The sequence below is a fragment of the Lissotriton helveticus genome, chromosome 11 (genome assembly GCF_964261635.1).
Source record: "Lissotriton helveticus chromosome 11, aLisHel1.1, whole genome shotgun sequence".
Taxonomy (NCBI): Eukaryota; Metazoa; Chordata; class Amphibia; order Caudata; family Salamandridae; genus Lissotriton; species Lissotriton helveticus.
This window is the reverse complement of record NC_136072.1, coordinates 467,381,647-467,406,775: the sequence shown is the minus strand read 5'-3', so window position 1 is coordinate 467,406,775 and position 25,129 is coordinate 467,381,647. Positions and strand designations below refer to the sequence as shown.

General features: G+C 44.0%; 1 protein-coding gene across 1 annotated transcript in view; it reads right to left on the bottom strand.

Annotated features, from left to right (window-relative positions):
• The window catches only part of PROC (protein C, inactivator of coagulation factors Va and VIIIa), a 269,683-nt gene that overhangs the window by 181,191 nt on the left and 63,363 nt on the right, over positions 1 to 25,129 (bottom strand). The window lies entirely within an intron of this gene.

Genomic DNA, 25,129 nt, shown 5'->3' with positions numbered 1-25,129 from the left:
CCAGCTGAGTGATCAGCCAGTTGTGTCAGATTGGATGGCCAGCCAGGGGTGGCAAAAGATATGCTGCAGCCCCTGGTAGGCCTTGGGTGCACCTATGCCCTGGGTACCTATGGTACTCTGTACAGGGACTCACAAGAGTGACCCAAATCCCAATTGGTGATGTATCTAAAGTACATGGTGTGAAATTTAGAGAGAGAACAGCAGGGCTGTGGGTCTGATTAGCAGGCCCACAGCTACATTAAGTCGAAAACCAGTGAAGCAAAAAGCAAAAAGTGGGGTGACCATAGGAAAGCAGACCCTACTCTCCTACATATTCCCCTCCACCTCCATGTGAATCAACCTTCAATCCGGGTAGCCCAGTACCCATAGAAATAAGCATCTCGGAAGTCATGGAAGCGATCAATCAGAGTTCAGGCAATAAAGCGCCGGGCCCAGACGGGCTTCCTATCGATTTAATTAAGTGGAACCCGGCCTTCTGGGCCCCGCTGCTCTTCAATATTTTTAATAATTTAACTTTGACAAAAATACCTGAGACTTGGGCAAGAAGTATAATAGTCCCGATTTTCAAGAAGGGAGATAGATATCTTCCGTTCAATTATCGACCTATCTCCCTAATAGATAATACCCTTAAAATCCCAGGAAGAGTCCTGTACAATAAAATTGTGGATTGGACAGAAGCAAATGACATCCTGGACCCATGCCAGTTGGGCTTTAGGGGCAAGGTAGGAACCACGGAACAATGCCTCAACCTAAACTTAATCATTGGTAAATATGCTGTTGCAAAGAGGTCCCCTATTTACATGGCTTTTATGGATTTGTCCACAGTCTTTGACCTAGTGAATAGGTCAAAGCTGTAGGCAATCCTTTTGGCTGGTGGATTGGGCGAAACACTGGTAAACTTTTGATCATATTTACATAGAGACCTCAAGGCCCAAGTAAGGATTGGGACGGGAGGAGAGGATTCGGGGTCCATTGATATTGGCAGGGGGGTCAGACAAGGATGCGTGTTGGCCCCCCTGCTTTTTATCATATATATTAATGGGCTCAATACCTCTCTGAAAACGGCTACCCAAGATGCTCCATATATTAATAAAGAGCCCATCCCTGTGCTTCTTTACGCAGACGATGCGGTTCTTATAGGCCGTACTCTAAACTCATTGCGTCTTCTTGTCCAAAATATTTATATTTATATGAAAAAGTTAGACCTGCGGGTTAATTTTAAGAAATCCTTTTTGATGAGTAGTGGCCCGGGGAAGCGTAAAATAGGCCCGATTACAATAGATGGCCAAAAATTGACTTTGGTAAGATCTTTTGTTTATTTAGGATTGGCCTTTGCTGCGAACGGCTCCTGGAGTGAGCATTTAGCTCACACCAGGAGCAAGTTCTCAGAGGCCACCAATTCAATTTTAAGTCTACCTCGCTCTAAGACCACGGGCGCTCTTTTAGCAGTACAGAAAATATATAAACTTCAGTGCACCCCGGTGGCCACATACAGCGCCGAGATTTGGGGAACGGTTAATTGCTCAGTAATTCAGCAGGAAGAAAATAGGTTTTGCAGAAAATTACTGAGCACCCCAATCTCTACCCCCAATATATATGTCACAAAGAGCTCAATATTAATTTTATAACTGATTTTATCCGAGCACGACCGGCACTTATGTGGGTATCAGTGTGGAAGAAGGAAGAGGCATCCTTGACACAGCTGATTATCAAGGACTGCTTACATTGTGACAAGGGCTTAGAAATTCCAGGGCTAAGCGGTGTGCTGAGTAGCTTACACAGTATAAACAGAGAAAACATCTTCCGGGATCCCATATTAGCAGCTTCAGATGCAAAAAAGGAACTGCAGAACGCTTTGTACTCCCTATATAATAACGAGCGGGAGGTGGTACAGTCTAGGAAATCAACTGTGCGTAACTACATGGCTATTGAATAGTACTGTTATCCGCTTCACATGTATTTGACTTTATCGATGAGCCGTTGGGAAACGAGTCTTTAGTTTCGACTAAGAGCTGGCACAATTCGATTTGCACTTTTTTTCCACTTGGTTATAGCCCAAATCTTAATCTTAACATGTGTTCCTGTGATGGTAGGAGTGAGCAAACTATCATGCACTTTATATTCTTCTGTAAACATTATATCAAATACTCTAAGCAGTTTTTATATCCATATTTTAACAAAAGAAGACCAATTGCTCTGGAGGTAGCGTACCGATCAATACTAGACTTAGATGATGCTGAACTAATTTTCCGCTCTGGCACTTTTCTCAAAACCGCAATAAGGGTACGGAGATCTATGATGGACCCTAGATCCTGTATGATATAATCTGTGAATTGTTTTAATAACTGTATATATCAACATGATGGTCATTTCTGCACAAGGCACTTTGGCTATTTGTATATTGAATTTTAACCCCTTCGACGCTGATGACGGAGCAGTTCCGTCATCAGCTTCGGTTGGGCTGTGCTGATGACGGAACCGCTCCGTCATCACCCCCCTGGGGCATCGATCTTGATGCCTTTACCCGGGGTTGCAGCGGAAGACTTTCCGCTGCCACCCCCTGGCCCCCCACGCTTCCTGGTGACGTCAGCGCGCACAGCACACGGCGACGTCATCAGGAAGCGCTGGACGCGCTGGACGCGCTGGAAGCCATTTGTTTCCAGCGCGTCCAGCTGCAAGGTAAGTGAAGTGGTCTCCGGTGGGGCGCGGGGCCGTTTCTCGGTGCCTTGAGGCATCGGGGGGGAGGAAACAGTGTTTCCTCTCCCCTGATGTCCCAATGCAGGGCATTCCTGGTGAACGATCGCGCACAGCGTCGCGATCGTGCACCAGGAATGCCCCACTAGACACCAGGGATTGTTTGTTTGTGTTTATTTTGTGTGCAGGAAGCAACCCCTTGGGCAAGGGTCGCTTCCTTAGGGGGGCAATTTAATTTTCAGACTTTTCTCCCCCCCCTAGGGCAGAACGGCCGTTTTTTTGGCCGATCTGCACCCAGAGGGGGCAGAAAAGCCCACTAGATACCAGGGATTGTTATTTTATTTATAAAGGAAGCGACCCCTCGGGTAAGGGTCACTTCCTAGGGGCAAACAATTTTTTTTAGACTTTTCTGCCCCCCCCCCCCCCCCCCTTGGGGGCAGATCGGCCGTTTTTTGGGCCTAATCTGGACCCGGGGGGGGGGGGGGGGTAGAAAAGCCCACTAGACACCAGGGATTGTTCTTTTTTTATAAAGGAAGCGACCCCTTGGGCAAGGGTCGCTTCCTTGGGCCCATTTGGCGGCAGATTAGTGTCTTAATTTGGCCTCTCTGCCATCTGTAGGGTTGCCTCTAGGGGGCCCACATTTATAAAGATTTATATTCTGCCCCCCATGGGGACAGACACCCCATTTGTGACATACCCTGTGACATAGCCTGTTGTAATGTGTGTTGTTTTTGTTTCTTCTAATGTGTATTGTTTTATTTTCTCTTTAGATTGTTGCAGTGTGCGGTTCCGTTACTGGTGGTTCTGCTGTTCTGCTCTTTGTGTAGTTGCATGTGTTTGGTAAGAGACCTTTTTTTGCAAAGTGTGTAATAATACAAGTATGTTTGGTTTCTGTTTTTTGTGATTGTAAAACATGTTTTGCATTTGTTCTTGATGTGTACTTCTGTAGATATAAGTTTTTTTTTCTTCTTTCTAGTGGGATATCATTGCCTATTTGCTGTGTCTTTGCAGAGTAGGTGCTGGTGAGTGTAGCTGTCTCTTGTAAGTGAATTATATATTTTTTCAGTATATAGATTTTTGTGATAAAGGCTTACATTTTTTAACTTACTTTGCACAGTGTTGGGGTTGTTGAGTTGTTTGTGCAGACTCCTTTCTTAGCCGCCGGATTACTGCTCAGCAAGTTGTTGGAATGCTTTTTGATTCTTCCTCTGACCATGGTCCAGAGAATGACTCTGATTCTGAGCCAGAGGTGGGAGGTGAAGATTCAGGTAGTGAGTTTTCTCTACACAAGGCTTCATCTGATGATGAAGATACTCTGAGTGCTGATGAAGCTACTTTTGGTGTGGATGAAGTGCTTGTGGTTGCGGAGGACATTGCTGTGCCTGGGGCTGCTAGACTTCCAGGTGGTGTAGTGAGACGAGAGGCAGCTGGGCGGCAGCCTGCGGCTGCAAGACTTGACGTTGAAAGTTCTGACCTCTGGGTTGCACCAGGCATGGTGCAGCCGGCATTGCCTGAATTTACTGGTATTCCAGGGTGTAGGGTGAACACTGAAAACTTTTTGCCAATTGATTTGTTTATGGATGATGTGTTTTTGGCAGAGATTGTAGAGCAGACTAATTTGTATGCAGAACATTTTTCGAGGGTGAGCAGTGCCAGCCTTAAGCCCCACGCTAGAGCTACCGGGTGGACTCCCACAAATTTGGAGGAGATGAAAAAGTTTTTGGGTTTAACTTTTTTGATGGGCTTGCTTAGGAAACCATCAATGGGTTCATATTGGTCTACTAGTCCCTTGATGACAACAGCTATATTTTTGGCAGTCATGAGTCGTGATAGGTATTTGCTTCTGCTTCGGATGATGCATTTTGTTGACAATGGTTCTGCTTTGCCACGAGATCACCCTGATTGTGACCGTCTTTTCAAGATTCAGCCTGTCATTGCTCATTTTGTTAATCGATTTCCTGAGATCTTTTATCCTGGGAAAGAAATTGCAGTGGATGAGTCTTTGCTGTTGTTCAAGGGCCGCTTGGTATTTCGGCAATACATTCCTAGTAAGAGGGCACGCTATGGAATTAAGCTTTATATGCTGTGTGACAGTCTGACTGGATATGTCTCTAATTTCAGGGTGTACACCGGTAAGGAATCCAGGATTAACCCCCCTGGTTGTCCGTCGACTTTTGGAGTGACTGAGAAAATTGTGTGGGAACTTGGTCGAGGATTTTTTAACAAAGTCCATCATTTATATGTAGATAACTTCTACACCGGTGTGCGGTTGTTCAGGGAATCGGCCAAAGTGGACACTGTTGCTTGTGGCACAATCCGCTCAAACCGTAAAGGTTTCCCAAAAGAACTTGTTTGTCAAAAGCTTGCTCGGGGACAGTGCAGTGCATTGCGTTGTGAGGAGCTTCTAGCTGTAAAGTTTTCAGACAGGAGAGATGTCTACATGTTGACTTCCATACATGATGAAAGCACTGAACCGGTGACTGTTTGGGGTCAGGTTGCAGAAGCGCGCAAACCTGTGTGCATTCTAGACTAAAATAGGCACATGGGTGGTGTTGACAGAGTAGATCAGAGGTTGGAACCGTATGCTGCTCTTCGTAGGGCTTACATTTGGTACAAGAAGTTGGCTATCCATCTTTTCCACTTGGCAACCTTTAATGCTTTTGTTGTGTTCCATAAATCTTGTCCCCAGTCAAAGATGACTTTTGTAAAGTTTCAGGAGTCTGTAATAGGCAGCCTTGTTTTAGTGGAACAGGCAAGTGTTCCTAGAGTTGGAGTGGTGGAGGATGTTGCCAGATTGAAAGATCGCCACTTTCCTGATCAAATTCCTCCTACAACCTCAAAAGAATTTCCCAGTCGGAGATGTAGAGTCTGATGGCGAAGAGGTTTGCGGAAGGAGGTTTGTATGTACTGCCCCGACTGTCCTTCAAACCCTGGGCTGTGTGTACCTGGTGGGAGGCAGTTGGGTCACCCCATCCTGAATTCCCCATGGTGTCTAGTTTCCAAAAATGTATAGGTTTGCTAGGTTTCCCTAGGTGCCGGCAGAGCTAGGGTTCAAAAACGAAAGGTAGGCACTTTGCCAATAAAGGGCCAGTTTTCACTGCGAAATTGCGTTGCGAACACATTGCGTTGTGCGCTGTTTCCTGTCGCAGGCACTAGGCAGACCCAGGCAAGTGAGGTACCATTTTTTTTGGGAGACCTGGGAGAACACGGGGTGGGTGGAAATTTGTTGATCCACGCAGATTCCAGAACTTTCCACCACAGAAATGTGAGGAAAATGTGTTTTTTTTGTCAAATTTTTAGGTTGGCATGGGATTCTGGGTAACAGAACCTGGTGGGAGGCAGTTGAGTCACCCCATCCTGAATTCCCCTGGGTGTCTAGTTTTAAAAAATGTAGGCACTTTGCCAAAAAAGGGCCCGTTTACACGGCGAAATTTCGGTGCGACCACGTTGCGTTTTGCGATGTTTCCTGTCGCAGGCACTAGGCAGACCCAGGCAAGTGAGTACCATTTTTCTCGGGAGACCTGTGGGAACGCTGGGTGGGTGGAAATTTGTTGATCCACGCAGATCCCAGGACTGTCCACCACAGAAATGTGAGGAAAATGCGTATTTTCCCCCAATTTTTTAGGTTTGCAAGGGATTCATGGTAACAGAACCTGGTGGGAGGCAGTCGAGTCACCCCATCTTAAGTTTCCCTGGATGTCTAGTTTTCAAAAATGTATAGGTTTGCTGGGTTTCCCTAGGTGCCGGCAGAGCTAGGGTTAAAAAACTACAGGTAGGCACTTTTCCAAAAAAGGGCCAGTATTGACTGCGAAATTGAGGTGCGACCACGTTGCGTTTTGCACCGTTTCCTGTCGCAGGCACTAGGCAGACCCAGGCAAGTGAGGTACCATTTTTCTCATAAGACTTTGGGGAACGCTGGGTGTCTAGTTTTCAAAAATGTATAGGTTTGCTAGGTTTCCCTAGGCGCCGGCAGAGCTAGGGTTCAAAAACGAAAGGTAGGCACTTTGCCAAAAAAGGGCCTGTTTTCACTGCGAAATTGCGTTGCGAACACGTTGCGTTTTGTGCTGTTTCCTGTCGCAGGCACTAGGCAGACCCAGGCAAGTGAGGTACCTTTTTTTTGAGAGACCTGGGGGAACACGGGGTGGGTGGAAATTTGTTGATCCACGCAGATTCCAGAACTTTCCACCACAGAAATGTGAGGAAAATGCATTTTTTGTGTGAATTTTTTAGCTTTGCAAGGGATTCTGGGTAACAGAACCTGGTGGGAGGCAGTTGAGTCACCCCATCCTGAATTCCCCTGGGTGTCTAGTTTTCAAAAATGTATAGGTTTGCTAGGTTTCCCTAGGTGCCGGCAGAGCTAGGGTTCAAAAACAAAAGGTAGGCACTTTGCCAAAAAAGGGCCCGTTTTCACTGCGAAATTGCGGTGCGAACACGTTGCGTTTTGCGCTGTTTCCTGTCGCAGGCACTCGGCAGACCCAGGCAAGTGAGGTACCATTTTTTTCGGGAGACCTGGGGAAACGCTGGGTGGGTGGAAATTTGTTGATCCACGCAGATTCCAGAACTTTCCACCACAAAAATGTGAGGAAAATGCGTTTTGTTTGTCAATTTTGTAGGTTTGCAAGGGATTCTGGGTAACATAACCTGGTGGGAGGCAGTTCAGTCACCCCATCTTGAATTTCCCTGGGTGTCTAGTTTTAAAAAATGTATGGGTTTGCTAGGTTTCCCTAGGTGCCGGCAGAGCTAGGGTTCAAAAACAAAAGTTAGGCACTTTGCCAAAAAAGGGCCCGTTTTCACTGCAAAATTGGGGGGTGAACACGTTGCGTTTTGCGCTGTTTCCTGTCGCAGGCACTAGGCAGACCCAGGCAAGTGAGGTACCATTTTTTTTCGGGAGACCTGGGGAAACGCTGAGTGGGTGGACATTTGTTAATCCACGCAGATTCCAGAACTTTCCACCACAGAAATGTGAGGAAAATGCGTTTTTTTTGTCAAATTTTTAGGTTGGCATGGGATTCTGGGTAACAGAACCTGGTGGGAGGCAGTTGAGTCAACCCATCCTGAATTCCCCTGGGTGTCTAGTTTTCAAAAATGTATAGGTTTGCAAGGTTTCCCTAGGTGCCGGCAGAGCTAGGGCTCAAAAACGAAAGGTAGGCACTTTGCCAAAAAAGGGCGCGTTTTCACTGCGAAATTGCGGTGCGAACACGTTGCGTTTTGCGCTGTTTCCTGTCGCAGGCACTAGGCAGACTCAGGCAAGTGAGGTACCATTTTTTTTGGGAGACCTGGGGGATCGCTGGGCGGGTGGACATTTGTTGATCCATGCAGATTCCAGGACTGTCCACCACAGAAATGTGAGGAAAATGCGTATTTTTCCCCAATTTTTTAGGTTTGCAAGGGATTTATGGTAACAGAACCTGGTGGGAGGCAGTCGAGTCACCCCATCTTAAGTTTCCCTGGGTGTCTAGTTTTCAAAAATGTATAGGTTTGCTAGGTTTCCCTAGGTGCCGGCACAGCTAGGGTTCATAAACTACAGGTAGGCACTTTGCCAAAAAAGGACCAGTATTGACTGCGAAATTGAGGTGCGACCACGTTGCGTTGTGCACCGTTTCCTGTCGCAGGCACTAGGCAGACCCAGGCAAGTGAGGTACCATTTTTCTCATAAGACTTTGGGGAACGCAGGGTGGGTAGAAATTCCACGCAGATTCCAGAACTTTCCGTCACAGAAATGTGAGGAAAATGCGTTTTTTTCCCCAATTGTTTAGGTTTGCAAGGGATTCTGGGTAACAGAACCTGGTGGGAGGCAGTTGAGTAACCTCATCCTGAATTCCCCTGGGTGTCTAGTTTTCAAAAATGTATAGGTTTGCTAGGTTTCCCTAGGTGCCGGAAGAGCTAGGGTGCAAAAACTACAGCTAGGCACTTTGCCATAAAAGGGTCAATTTTTAATTTCTGTAATTTTTTATTGTGTAGAAAAATATATATTTACATGGAGCACGGAATATACATGAGTGGAGGAAAAAGGGAGGAAAAGAAAAAGACAAGAGGAAGAGAAGGAAAGAGGCGCCGGGGGGGGGGGGGGTGTAGGCCGCCGTCGTCCCCTTGGCTTTGTTCGAGTGTCCGTTTCAAAGTCCAGCTTATCATCGTCTTCTGCAGCCCCCTCTGCATGGCTCGGTTGGTGTCCTTGACCCACGCCCCGGACGAGAGCGGGGATAGCAGAGAATAGAAGTCGAGAAAGAAAGAGTGGAGGAGCCTTACGTATTGGTTTCCTTTTGCTGGCGCGTGGATCCGCAGGGTGCGACCCTCTGCGGTGGTCTAGAATCTGTGACTATGGGGGTTTCTGCGAGGATAGGTAGAGGTCAAGGGGTTCCCACATGTTCGACTGCCTATGAGTTTTCGGCGTGTGTTTCGCTGTAATGTTGTCTGCCCCCCTTAGGAACGTGACCCAGTTTAGCCATGCCTTGGGCGCAGCCTTTGAGGTGTCCTTCCAGTTACTTAGGACTATTTTGACTGCAGCCGTCAGCAGTAGGTCAATGAGGCCGCGTTCCTCTTTCGTTGTGATGGCCGGGGACGCAAAACCTAGGACTAGACTTGGGAAATCTATGTGTATGGCTATTCCCGCGATCTCTTTGATAAGTGTCCCAATTCTGTCCCAGAATCCCCTGATCTTAGGGCAGCTGAGAAGCAGGTGTTCTAAGTCGTCCTTCTCTCTGTCACAGTTCCAGCATGCATCACTCTCTCGGATCCCCAAGGAGGCCAGGCGGGCTGGTGTCCAGTACGCCTTGTGTACTAGCCAGTATTTGGTCTGGTTTAGCGTTGCAGTTATTTTTTTCCTAGAAGTTGATCTCCATAGTTCTGCTAGGGTCAATTTTTAACTGCAAAATTGAGGTGTGACCACGTTGCATTTTGCGCTGTTTCAGTTGCAGGCACAAGGCCGACCCACACAAGTGAGGTACCGTTTTTATCGGGAGACTTAGCGTAATTCAGATTTATAAATCAACTGTAATTACCTATTGATTTTTCATGCATTTCTCCCTTCCCAATGAAAGACATTGTGTAAAAAAAAAAACTTTTTGAAAAATGACCAATAATTCTCATGCTAGTATGAGTATTCCCAGTTTTGAAAATGTGCAAATATATACTGTTTCTAAACTCTATAATTTGTACCCAATTCAGAAATACATAGGTGTCTTTCATACCGATTTTTCCATGTATACATTTTCCAAGAATAGGTGCTCTATACCCAGTAAATAATAAAATACCATTGCATGTTTGTGCTCAGTTTTTGGCTCTGAGTTCGTCGGGTTCTTGGTGAAACTACAAGTCCTATATATCCCCACAACCAGGAATGTCAAAAATTGTACTGTATTTTGCTTAATTTCTGGGACCCCTGCAAGGGAATCCACAAACCCTGGGCACCTTTAGAATCCACATGATGTTGGAAGAAAAGGACACAAATTTGGCGTGGATACCTTATGTGGTCAAAAAGTTACAGGGGCCTAAGCGCGCACTACCCCAAATCGCCAAAAAAAGGCTTAGCACAGGAGGGGAAAAGGCCTAGCAGCGAAGGGGTTATTCTTTGTATTAACTATTGTGATGAATTTGTGTTTTCTGTGCTTTTATGGGTACCATTGTATCCGAATAAAGTTGAACTGAACTGAACTGAACTGAACTGCTCAACTGGACCACCCTTGTCGCTAATGACACCCTAAGTATAATGAAAACCATACACTCTTGGGCCTTCTCAGACCATGTTCACTCCCACATTTTCAACCAAGCAGGTGTCATCATCACACCGAACATTGCTGCACCATCAACTGCTCCATCAAATCCGCCACCTTCCCTGAAGACTGGAATAAAAAAAAAAGATAAACCCCCTGCTGAAGAAACCCTCTGCTGACCCGACTAACCCCCTGCTCGCCTTCCCAGCCTAAGTCATTGACAAGGCCATCAACGCCCAGCTCACAGAATTAATCTAAACAAACCACACCCTGGTCCCCTCTCACTCTGGCTTCAGGAGCACCACAGCACGGAGACTGCACTCCCCGCTGCAGCCAACGACAGCCATACTGTCCTCGACCAAAGTAAAATTGCAGCCCTCATCCTCCTGGACTTCTCTGCTGCATTCAACACCATCTCCCACCACACCTGCTGCACAAGACAACAAGACGCTGGCATCTGCGGCAAAGCGATAGAGTAGATCCATTACTTCCTCACCAGCCAAACCCAGAAAGTCAGGCTCCCACCTTTCTCCTCAAATCCTATAGCAATCAGCTGCATGGTCCGTGAAGGCTCCTCCCTGAGCCCCACCTCCTTCAACATATACATGGACCTGCTCGCAGCCATTGTCAGAATCCACAGACTCAACATTGTCTCCTTCATCGATGACACACAGCTGATCCTCTCTCTAATCACAAACTACAGCCACTAAGAGCAACTTCCACGACAGGATGAAAGCAGTAGCCGCCTGGACGAAGGAGAGCTGCCTAAAACTCAACACTGACAAAACCAAAGTCCTCATTCTGGGCTCCAACCCCTCCACTTGGGGTGACTCCTGGTGGCAAGCAGCACTTGGACCCCCTCCCCCCACACCCACCGACCACACACGCAACCTCTGCATCATCCTCGCTCTTTATGAGCCGCCAAATCAACTCCTATTGTCCTCCTGCTTCCACATGCTGTGCCTAATTAAAAAAATCTTCAAATGAATCTCCACAGAGTACAGGAGTTCTGTCACCTAGGCGCTCATCAGCAGCAAGCTCGACTACGGCAATGCACTCTACGCAAGCACAACCCAAAAACTCTAAAAGAAATGGCAGCACACTCAGAACGCCTCTGCCAGACTTATCCTGGACTTCCCCGCCAAAACCACATCTACGGTCACCTGAGAGATCCACACTGGCTCCTGATCAACAAAAGAATCACCTTCAAGCTCCTCACGCATGCTTACAAAGCACAACACTGAACCAGAATACCTCAACCACCACCTCTCCTACACACCAACCAGACACCTCCGATCCGCCCATCTAGCCCAGGCCACTATCCCACAGATCCGCAATACATCAGCTGGAGGAAGATCCTTCTTCTACCTAGCTGCGAAGACCTGGAACTCCTTACCTCTGCCCCTCAGGCAATCACCATCACTGCCTCAATTCAGGAAGGACCTCTAACTACTCAATTGTAACACTAGTATCAACTATTTGTTCCCAATACCCTTATAAATTAGACAAGAGTATAAAATGCCTAGTGGGTTATAAGGATACTTTGTTGCAAGGATGCGGTTAGCATACATCATCGGATTTCCAGACTAGAGCATACAAACTGACAGAAAGAGCCACACAAACTCACGTCATCAGTCATCTCAATGGGCCAAATTTTTCCCAGACCAAGTGTCTGTCCAGGACTTTGGTGCTCCTTAGACAAACAGGATATTCTGCACTGATAAAACCAGGATGTGTGCCAACACTTTAATCCAGGCAGCTGTTCAGCGGTATACCCTAAACAAATCTGATATGCCCAAGAAGCTTGGAGAAAGTTAACTGGCTAATTTGCTGGAGCAAAACAGGTGTCTATCTGCAGATTCATTAAAAAAAATCTAATCTCATATCGAACTGCACAACTATGCTTTATTGAATATGTGGCCAGTGAGGGTATGCGAGGACTCCTAAACTTCAATAAATTTAATTGGGCTGAATTGGAAGGTTGCACTCAGTGAACTCTACCATTCACACTAACAGTATTACAAGCTAGGGACCCTAATTACATAGTAGTGTGAGCCTCTAGGGTCAGCCTTCGACCCTACAAACCAGTTATCTTTATTTTTTTGTTCATCTGGCAGCAATTTTTATATTTTAAATGTAGAATTCTATTATTTGTGTCGGTTTGTTATCAATCAGATGCAGGTACAGAGATCTGGTCCGCCCATTGATAAAAATGTATTATTGATATCTTTTATTCATAATATTTTTTCTGCCTTCTTTTGTTTCAGAACATCTAGTGAAATCGTACAGTACAATTACAGAAGAGTGGTATACGTGGAAGGAAAGGAGGAAGAGTTACACTCTTCGTTCCTACGGAGAAATATTTTCATTAGGAAGGTGAGTGTCGATTGTGGCCATCCCAGTGATCAAATAAATCAATTTTTTTAACACAAATTGGCAAAATGTTTCTTATAATTTCACATCCCCGCTTCAAATGTTGCTGATGGCGATGAGGTTTCCATTGAAATATGCTTTTCATAGAAGTACAATTTCTGGCATAATATTGGTGATGTTCATACCATAGGGATGTGGGTTTTGACCGTTCACAGCATGTCCATACCAGACAAGCTCATTCTGACTAATTGTCTTTCATAGCTGAGCCATGCTTTCATTTCGATGGTGCTTCACAGACAGGGGCAATTTATTTTTGGGCATGACAGTCCTGCTCTTCATACCAGTGCCATGTGGTTTCTGGCACTGGTGTGGCCCTTTAAATAGAGAATTTCTCTTTTTTTTATAATGGGGCAATTTAGACAATGCCTCAGGGCAGACTCTGTAGCCAAAAGGATAACTGTAAGATAGGGGCCATGAGCCTGTATAACATTCAACCAGCACAACTTCTAGTACCCTGTACAACAGCCTGCTACCCTGATTATCTCCCCGACACAATGCGTTGCCTCCTGTTACAAGGAAACAAACTGACTTTGTTCAGCATCATTTGTCATCCCTTAACTTTGCAATTTAGTGATATACTTTGGCATGGCATTCTGGGGAGGCACGCCTGGCAGATTAGGACATTTAGCATCCTAATGCCAGCAGCAGAGAAAGTGTTGGACTCTCAACTGGCACATGAGCAGTGATTGGCATTATTATTTTTTTCTCTTGGTCAAGAGGTTGCTCAAATACAGCAGAATTCAATCATAAAAATGTAATTGACCTACCTTCAATATTCATAATGGAAAATTAGTCTGTAGCGTTTGACCCCTGACGCGAACTTAGCTATTAAAAAGCCAACTTACCTGCACGCAATTTCCTATGGGGCACTCTGTTTTGTCGAGTCGTTGAGTGTCACGCTGGGCAAATGCCTTAAACATAATTTTTCCTTCCAACTTCCCATTCGGTCAGCCGGTCAAGACTAGAGCTTGGCCTAATATGGCTTCTGTTTTAAACCCAGTGTTCATTAAATATTGTTCCAGACTATGTAAAGCTCCATCAGGCACCTTTAAGTCAAATCTTTCATGTAGAAAATCCTCCTATTGTGTGTGCTTACCTTCCATTTTGTGTCATTGGCTGGGCCCTATTTTTTTGCTGGTGTTAGACCTCAATCCACTTTATCTTTGCTAACCAGAAGTAAAGGGCCAGTGCTCCCCCTTTAAAAACTGTTCAATTGGCATATTCCTAACTGGTATATTTAACTTACCTATCAGTCCCTAGCATATTCCACAACGTGTACCCAGGGCCTGTAAGTTACATGGCAGTAGTGCACTGCAGCACCTATTGTGCCGTACACTATAGTGACCAGTGACTGTGTAAAATATGGCTTTAGGCCTACCAGTATAACCTGCCTGTAGCAGTATAAAAACTGTTATACTATAATAAACCCTTGTGACAGGTCAAATCTTCATTGTAAATGTTAATAAGTTACCTCAATGTAGGATTTGTTGCCCACGGGGAAGGGTGCATGGTATTTAAAAGTAGGACATGTAGAAATGTCAAGTTAACACGTCTTACAGTGCATAGGAATGTCACCATACAAAGTGTGGAGGTGTGCAGATAGTGTTTCCAGCAGGTGCACTGGTTTGCAGTCCTTCAGTAGCCTCCAAAGGTGCACCCAAAAAGAAACACAATCAGTGTATGCTTATCAGGAAGAAAACATGAGGTTATCAGGAATGTCTTAATCAAGTCTGCTGTGAGCGACAGTATCTGCGTTAAGGTGATTATGTGTGCTCCCGTACGGATGAGGAAGGAAAGTATGTAGATTTCTGATATTCAGTCCCATTCCATCTCAGTGAGAGATCAAACAAGGAGTACATAAATGAGCTGCCCTTGGGTGAGATCCAAGGCTGCTTGATCTTCCTTTGTTGGTAAGGAAGACGTGGGTGAAGATTTCCTTTAGAGAGAACATTGAAAGCAACATATGACAAAGAGAATTTAGAGGAGCCTGCGACCCAAAGAGCTCTAGCTAGGCAGTAAGTAGGTGATGTTCCTCGTGACATGGATAAAATCACCACCGAAAGAAATAGAGCACCAGGAGGGATTCCACGCCACCACCCAGTGGTGGGCCTGATCCACAGTCTTGTCAATATGACATATATTTCCCAGATAGAGACTACAGACAAGCCTTTGTTTCAGGAACATCCTTAGAGGGCTTTAAAAAGGTGGACCTCTCACTGGCGCATACGTTCCGATACCAACCCACTGTTGACTATCAATTGCCACACAGTAGGAGAAGGATACATCTGAGCTATTGCTTGTATGACAAAATATCAGGAAAAAAATATTGTAATACACAAATATTGCAACAAAAATACCTGGAACCAAAAAATCAAGCTTGCATACTTTGTATGTAAACTACAAAAATATCAGAAAAATATATTGCGGGCGGACTGGAATAAAGAAGAAAAGTATCTATCTATCTATCTATCTATCTGCCTTTACATTTAATTTATTTTAATCATTTAGGTTTAAAATAATAATTAAAAGTACACATAAAATTATTGAAATAATTATTGTAAAATAAAATAAACAATATGTATTATAAAAAATAAAATAAATATATGTAAATCATTAAAAAACTAAATTACATTATTGTAAACACCCCTTTCAGTGGGCCAGTCAATCTCTTAGGGAAGAGGGGATGGTTGAGTGGAGATATAGGTAACTGAACATGAGTCATAACTCATGATGCACATAGTACAAACAATAAATCAATGTCCCGTCAAATACTTGGTTTTGTATGACTTTCTAATGGTATTTCTAATGCTACAAATGCAAAGGAATAGCAATACTCATTAAATAGCACACTCCCCTTGAGGTCGGGGCTTTAGTAGTTGTCAGGCAAATTCCTGTCCCACCCTCTAGCTTGTCACATGTTCTAGGTTATTCCCCATTCACTTGTGGCTCCATCCACGGAATGCGTACTAGTAGGCTGTACTCATAAGTTCCTCTTTGACTCTATAGTAATTAGTCAAAAGTGTCTATGTTTCCACAGCACTCTTAGCAGTGAGTCCTCTGTGATCACACGGGCCCAGTTCCGGTTTTACCCGCTCTGGCAGTATGGAAGTGTTCAGCAGTGCAGTGAGTGCCCTCTCCATGGGTGCCCTGAGTCCAGATACTGTTCAGGGAAGACAGGCTGAACGCAGGACAGGTAGCAGCACCCAGGAGGCAGAGGCTCTTTTCTTGAGCAGCGCTGCCAGCTCGCCCGCTGATTGGAGCTGCTCCCGCTGCTCCCGTAAGTCAATCTTCTCCCAACAGGGGGTGGGAATTCTCCGACTCCTGACTGAAGCTCTGGCAAGGGTGTGATGTCTTTAGTGTTGTTCTGGATTCCTTGGGGAAGCAGTCTGGTGTGGCTGCCAGCATTGACCTGCCGGTCACAGCAGCAATCTTATCATCTGGGCCATGACCCAAACACTTGCCAGAGAGGTATCGGAAGTCCTTACTGGGATACAGGGTTCCTGCATTATGCACCTTCGGGAATGATTGCCCTCATCTACAGTGGCCCCCTCCAGGCATACAGGGTCGCTGATCTTGGTGGATACATGTCTCATGCTCCTGGCCTAAATACGTTAGACGATGGCCCCCTCTGGCACACAGGGCCACTGCAGCCCGGCAGTGCAGGCATGGCTCTTCCCGCATGGCATTTTTCACATGGCTCAGTTCACAGCGTCCCTCACCTGGCATACAGGGGTTCCTGAACCACTCCTGCACACAAGCAACAACTCAATCAGTGCACAGCTGTTCTCCTCACACCTCGCTCAGGAAGTCCTCTCCTTAGGGCTCCCCACTGGACCTCACTCCCTCCAGCACTCTCCTCTTCCTCATAGGGCATACTGGTCTTGGCAAGCAGCCTGGTGCTGTTGCTTCAGGCTCCAGGGCAAGTGATCTTGGATTTTCCCTGGGTGTTGCCCTGTCACAATGCAGGGAGGCTAGCAGGCCTTGCCCCTCAGTCCTGATCACAGGTACTTGTCTTCGAGAGCTTCCTCTTCTCACACAGGCTGTTTGGAGGTATCAGAGTTTGAGGTCTCACCTCCCCTTCTTATAGTCCATTTGGAGTCACTAAAATGTAATTTAGAGTCTGAGTCTTTGTAGGTTTTATTGGGGTTCTGCCCCTTTTGAAGTAGAAACCTCTTGTTCTTCTTGCCTTATGGAAGCGGTCGGTCACAGCAGGCAAGACTCTGAAACTGATTTTCCCACAACACAATTCATGGAAGTAACCAGAGTTCACAACTGGATGTCAGCCACAGTGATATGTGCATGGAGAGGTTAATCCCAGACTCACAGCTCTACTATTTATGATTCCATTATCAGCCTCATCTCCATTCCTCAGAAGTGTCCAGGCCCCAGTGACCTATCACTGAATCAAAGAGAAACCTTTTGAAGTGTAAAGGAAGTCTTTACCGCCAGTGTGTGTCCCATCCAGTTCACAGGAATGCAGCACTACACAAATCTGCTTGTGGAGATTCCTCTCCTCCTCATGTCTTCACCGGGCAGGGCAAGGCTTCTCAAAATAGAACACAGTGTCCTCCATATACTGTACCACTGCAGACACACTTACTCAGTGTACATTCATAGCACATTTACTGTCCAGCACTATTACCTCCATGCATTGTATCATTACAAGTACCCTGCATTCAGCACACACATTCATTCTGCACGCACTGTTCAGCACTGGAGCTTTTCTATACTGTACCACAACATTTCACCCTTCATGTATTGTACTTCATGCAAGCACACATACACCCAACACATGCCTTCATTGAGCATGCTCTGCACAGCACTTCATGAAATGTAGTCCCACTAGGCATACATACATTCAGTACATGCACTTACTGCACTGTACTGCACCCTTTTCAGGCTCACACACACATTAAACGCAGAATCACCACTCCTGCGCTGTACAGCACTTCACATCTACCTGATGTAGGCCAAAGGTCAGTTAAGAACACAGAAGTGGAACTTAAAAAGGTGAGTGAGCATGTAGGCCTCACGCCAGTGACACAGGATGAAAAGGTCCTGTTCCCTATTACTGATGACTAAACAGTACACTGCCACCACAGTACTTGTGCTGTTTAACTCCTGGTGAAGGCAGTGGCCTTCCACCACTATGAAGGTAGCACTTGGGTGCCCCTCCTGGGACCAACAATAACGCAATCTGTGAGGCAGTCCTATCTCATGGCGCACATGCATGATCCATGTTTGTCTATGACAAAAAATACAGCATTAGGGATCCAAACAAAAGTACAGTTGGGCATTCAGGGCAGGGATAAACATCTCTTACCATGCAGAAGACTTCTCTGTCACAATTATTCATAATGAAAATAAACAATAAAACTGTATATATTACATTTTTTTTTTTATATATTAAATTATATCAAAATAAAATGAATGTATACAAATCTACATTTTAGTATAAATAAAAAAATACTATTTTTTTGTATAAATAATAAAAAACGCATTTTACAAATGTAAACAAATAAAATAAATGTTAATAACACTAACTAAACAATAGTAGGGAAAGTGTTGGACTTTCACGGAGTCAGAATAACTATTTCCACTCCAATCTGAGCAACTGCAGCGAAAGTGTTGAACTTTGGAGATGTCAAATGTACTGTTCCCACTCCAGCATAAGCGGGGTAAGTATTTTTTTTATTTCAAAGATTTTACTAGTTTTATGACAAGGAAGAGTCAAACAAAAAGTTGCTTGTTACATTAGTGTAGGGTGCATGTAGATCCAAAAGGTGAAGTGTACTGTCAACTGAGTAATGCACATGAAAGACACAGGTTTTGATTAGTACTTTAGTAACAACTTAAATAGTATACATGGCATCTTGACAAAACAATAATATAATGAAACACGGGTAAGGAATCAAAATAAAAAATAGGTAGATTGACACCTGAGTGGTAAAAATGTAGGCTTGAGGCACAGCAGGTCTTGGACAGCAGGACGTAACTGAATAGTATATGGCATATCATGTCAAAACAGAAAACACAGGTGAAGTCAAAGACCAAGAGCTGTATCAGGAGGCATGGCAAATTTGGGTATATTATAAGAACAATATTTAACTAGATAGGATGTTAGCAGGAGGAGGAGGGTTGTAAGTGTACTATGAGTGACTGGTTATGTCTTAGAAATTGCAACTGTTCATAGTTCACGGGGCTGGGTGAAATAGTCATCCAATGATTTCCAAACTGGTATAGATTTAGGCTTCCAGGGGGAATTTTAGAGGGAAATATTATCGGCCACTCTCAGGTAAAGTATCCAATATAACCAGGCCTTGAAAGTAGTAGCTGCTGTGTTTTTCCAATTAGCTAGAATGGATTTACAGGCCCCAAATTAGTAAAGTATCTACTAGTATCCTATCATTGGGTGATCTGAGTTGGGGGTCTAGAAATCCACGAACAAGTGTAGTGAAGGAAAACTTTAGCCAGATTCCTAGTAGGGACTGGATGTAGTCAAGTACTTGACTCCAAAAGAGGGAGAAAGTGTAATAGAAGGTGTGGGAGGTCACCGATGAATTTGTTACAGTTCCAGCATGTCGGACTCTCCCTCAGCGATAATTTAAACAGGAGCGAGGGGGTCCAAAACGTCCTGTGGAGAAGCCAGTATTTCGTTTGGGATAGCATTGGGGTAATTTTACATGAGAATACCGATTTCCATATTAGACTCCAGTTGTCCTGTGTGGTGTTCTCATTTGTGTTCCATTCACAAGTTTGATTCCTGACAAGGCTGACTCAGCTTTTCATTCTTACAAGATCGGTAAATTCAGCATTATTGAAGTCTCTCATAGAAACACCTGCTATTAACTGCACTTAGAAATATTAAATGAGGGGTACAAATAATTATATACAGAACAAGTTAATAATACCAGTGATGGCCTCTGATAGACATCCATGTTCTTTATCAAGATTTTCTATCCTTCTATTTAGCCTCCTGATATATCACCCTCTCCCTGGTCTCTAGCAACTACTCAATCTTCCTGTCTCAACAAGTTAATTCCTTGCCTTTCTTTCCATAAATGTTCTATACCTGAAACAACTTTTCAGTTTTCCACACAGTTGTAGCCAGTGCCACTCCATAATCCAATATACCACTTTGCTAGATGAGAATAATAGGCTCACAAACAAATTCTCATTTTATCAGAGGGCTCTACAAATAATTAAACTTGTTACCCCACCACCTAGAAATCAGCCCTCAAACAGTATGGGCTGTTTCACATAAATGGATCACTAAATTAAGTCACAGTAGCATATTTACAAATGTAAACATATATGTGAGCAAATCAACATGGGTACACTTACACTTTGTAGTAAATGTACTACTTTTGGCAAACCATCATTTATCAGTGTAAATCTACGCCTAAGGGCACACTTACGTGGCTCCAAACCCTGAATTCATTGCATATCTTAATTTATGAATATAAAGTTACTAATTTTTCACACACAGCCGGAGGTCCCCACCACCTGGCAGAGATTTCCCCATCACTAAAGCATAGGGGAAAGTAAAAAAGTTTATTAAATCATAAAAAAGTAAAAATATTTTTATGATAAATATTATCTTAAATTAATTTTATATATTTTAAGTGTAGAACAAAAGAAAAGCAATGTTACAGTACTAAAAACATAATTTTGCCTTATATATTCAATTAAAGTATATTAAATAGTATTAGTTTTCTCATGATTTATTTGAAAAGAAATAGCCACCTAAATTAAATTGTTTATTTATTATGTATTCAAATCAAAGGTACTTTATTCGGTAAGAAATGTAACCATAAAAGCATAGAACATGATATTACATTCACATGAAAAATAAAATCTCCAAAAATGTCAATAAAAAATGTTACTACAAATACAATTATGACAAATCTCTTTGGGTCTAAATATAATTCAATACAAGTTAGAATTTCCATATGGATAATATCTATGTCTATGCAATTTAATCCATCAAAGTTGAACCCGAGAGTAAGTCAAATCGATTGGAGGTGGGGATGGTGTAACCACTCGACGATACGAGGCCACTTCTGCCCATCAGGTGATTGCTCTCTACATTTTGTCTTGGTGAGGGGGCGTATAGGTATAATGATCTAGGGTAAAATTCACTTAGGCCCCAGATGGCCATCTCCTATTTGTGACTGCCGTGTTTGGAGATGTGGGACAACGTGTTTATTCCTGAATTTTACAAGTACTAAATCACCAGCAATATCTTTTAGAAGACGTCCTAGCCAGCCCACTCTTCTGACACTTAGTATACTGCCATCGATGTTGGGTGGCAGAGGTCTATTTTTAGTTAGCCAGAACAAAACCTTGTTTCTTAGGTCCTGCTGTCTTTCGTTTTTTCCCCTTTATAAGTTCTGGTACTCCCGAGAGGACGCACACAAAAGGAGCGGCCTCTGGTGGCAAATGTAAGTGGTTGGTTTTATATGCCGTATTACCATGTTTAGCAGCTGTCCCCTTATGTATTATAGATTCTTTGTTCGGCCCTACTCTAGGGTAAGAACTCCGTTCTGTTGAGGCTGCTTCCGGGATGTATAAATATGTCATATGTGAGGTTACTAGATGATTATGGGCAGTGTTACTTTGTGTGGTAATTTTAGGCACTTCTGTGGGGGCTGGAAACTGTGGTTGAAAGGATCCTGCCAAACTTTTTATGAGTAACGAGTTGGCCTTAATCGCTTCCTCAACACCCGTGAGCCTATCCCCTAAGCTAATCATTTTTTCCATCAGCGGGGATATTATTGATTTGATCATGTTTTCGATTCGGGCCAATAAAGTAGCCTGAATAGGTGCTTTAGAGATGGCAGTGTTGGACAATGGGGGACTTGGGTTCAGTTTTTATTGCTTTGCCTGACTCCCCATTTGTTTGGCACCGTCTCGCTTCCTTTTGGCAAAAGGGACCTGAGGGGACACTTTAGATTTCGAATTTAATTTTGCTTGTGCTAAAAGGGGTGTACCCTGCAAAGTTTTGTTTAGATGGAATGATCTACTGGACTGGGGACTAGTGGTTGCTGTAGGGCAGGTAGGAGCACTGGTTTGCACACTTCTTGAATCGACAGGAGCGTACATGGATTTACATAGTTTGTTTAACTCTTCCAGCAGTGATTAATCGGGAGCTTCGTCGGCTGTCTGTGAGGGAGAACTTCTACTGGAAGAAGTATCCATGGCCAGGCAACGTTCTGCTCTCTCTGGTTCACTGGGAATGGGGGAAGTTGCCCTCTTTATGTAGTAGTCCATCGTTCCCTTAAGCAAGTCACACTTGGAGGAAATGTTTTTGGGGGCCCCCTTGCAGGACATGGCGTAACTAGCTTATATGAAATCACAAGGGAACAGCATCAACCACCAAGAATTGATCGAGTATCTTGGGAAGGCCCTGTATGAAAATGGGGAATATCGTTGAGTCTCCTTACCCTTTTTCTTTTTTGTTGGTTGAGTGCCAAGGGGGGTGTCCCGTCCCGGCCTCTTCTGGCCTTTGATGGACGCTGATGGCCCCGCCCTTGTCCCGGGCTTCTCCCGGCGCCGACCCGCGTGCAGTTCCGCGACGCGGGGGCTCTCTTGTCTTTTAAGCGCCTCCGGGCACGGTAGAATGCAGGCGGTGGCGGCTTCCGGCGCAAGGGCTCACGGGAGATGTAGTCCCCCAAGTCCGTCCACGCTGCGCTGATGGCCGGGTTCAGCAGCGGGAAGGAAACAACAGCGGGACCGGGAGGAACCAGGTAAGTCCCTCTTGAGTGCCCCCAGATGTCTGCTACAGAGCCCCGCTCCACCGGGGCTCTCTTGTCTTTTAATCGCCTCCGGGCGCGGTAGAATGCAGGCGGTGGCGGCTTCCGGCGCAAGGGCTCACGGGAGATGTAGTCCCCCAAGTCCGTCCACGCTGCGCTGATGGCCGGGTTCAGCAGCGGGAAGGAAACAACAGCGGGACCGGGAGGAACCAGGTAAGTCCCTCTTAAGTGCCCCCAGATGTCTGCTACAGAGCCCCGCTCCACCGGGGCTCTCTTGTCTTTTAAGCGCCTCCGGGCACGGTAGAATGCAGGCGGTGGCGGCTTCCGGCGCAAGGGCTCACGGGAGATGTAGTCCCCCAAGTCCGTCCACGCTGCGCTGATGGCCGGGTTCAGCAGCGGGAAGGAAACAACAGCGGGACCGGGAGGAAGCAGGTAAGTCCCTCTTAAGTGCCCCCAGATGTCTGCTACATCATCACAGAGCATGTATTAAACATCATCAAAATGTATATATAGATAGATTTTCAAATATTATAATCATTATTTAAAAAATAAAGTTACATTTATTAAAATGCTAATACATATATTGTAAAATATAATATCTCTTTATTATTTAGATATACTTTTTATGTTAATTCAAATGTATGTACACCTTTAAAAAAGGTGTATATAAAGTTATTTATACATTATTTCATGCGTGGTTCAACTTAAGTCCCTACCTCCATTATTTTTCAGAATCATTCATTGGTCCTGTGTGGTGCTGGACTTACTTCAAACCAGAGCTGAAGTACATGTATGACTGTTTTGGTTCCTTTTTGACTGTATTAATTATAGAAGTGCAGTTTGTGAAAAGCAATGGGCTTACACTTTATGAGTAAGCCTCCTGGCCAAAACCTTTACTTACTCCTCCCTGAACCCCTCCCATTTTGTAGTATTCCCCATTTTACAGCCACTCCTTGTGTCTCTCCCACACCACATGTGTGTGTGTAGATCTCTACATTTGGGAAGGAGATCTTCACATAGAAAGGATGGGAGAGGTGTGCATGTTAGTGAAAAACAGTTTGCAATATGCAAACTGTACTATTGTAGTATTACTAAATGTACTACAAAATGCAGTTTGTGAATAGGCCTCCCAATTTTTTCCACACTTTTGGACTGGCTATTGTCTCAAATAGTTGAAGAGCTGGACCAGTGTTATTTTAACACCATAAACAGTGGTAAATGGTTGTTTCTTACTGGAACTTTAGTGGCACATGATATTATCATTTGTTGAGATATCTAAAATAAACTACAAAATATAGCACAATAACATAAACAAAGAAACATGGCAACACAATTAAAACATAACAGGGCCCAACACAACAAAACAGTCAAAACACAATGCAGCACCACAACCACAGCGCAACAATATGACAATTTAAAAATGCAATACAAAAACACAATAGCACAAAAACAGACAACATCACCACTAAAACAAAATATCACGTAACAAATATGGGCAAACATTTGTATCACACACTGCTGTCTTTAAAATCCAGCTTTCATAACACAGTGGTAAAATATGTTTCACAACTCACACTCAACACCAAGGATATGAAATCCACTCCTTTATTGGAAAACTAGCTAATCCAATGCCTTCTCTCAACATAGAACTTAGGATACACAACAATGCCTTCCTTCAGAGACAAGATCATATAAATTGCTTGAATACGCCTAATTAACATTGAGACACTATTTATTACACATCCAATTTTATTTGCGTGTATTACGCTGCAGTTATTTCTGAAGCAGAAAGTACTGTTTGCATCAAAAATTGAAATCTGTATTTTGTTTTATATTCTGAATATCTGAATTCTGAATGTGAATTTTAGTCTTTAAACAGGCATATTTCGTTAATTATTAGCCTTGCAAATTTGGCACTCATTGTGGGTTGTGAAAAAACAACGATTTCTGAAATAGAAAAACACTGCAATAAATGAAAAAGAAAAGAAAAAAGCCCAACGTACTAAAGATTTTCCTTCTCCAAAACTCACATATTAGTCGTAATTGTAGCTTTTTCAATTGTATATTCACCGTGGGGCGTGGAATAAAGTTCTACGGAAGGGATTTTGGGCAAGAAATAAGACAAAAATAAGACATCTGAACATGAACTTTAACATACAAAACTGACAATTTTAGTAGCCTGTGCGAAGTGAATTCGAACAAATGCCTTTTTTTTTATTTTGATGTACATTGACACTCTACATTCTGTTGGCAAACTCCAACATCGTCAAAGACGAACAAATACCAAAACAAATAAGAAATATGGATGAGCATGCGAGTACTAGGTTATTTAATATGGTAAATTAATAAATCTGTATATTATTCTCCGATCTCTCTTTCCCGCTTCCTAGTTTTCTCTCCTTTCTCCTTTAAACCAAAGGACGGAATTGGGAATGTTCATCAATCCACATAGAAGCAGTGCGAGGCTCTGCAAATGTAACCCATAAAAACTCTCGGCTTGTCTTAGCCCAACAAGGCAGTTTGTCTTGAACAATATTG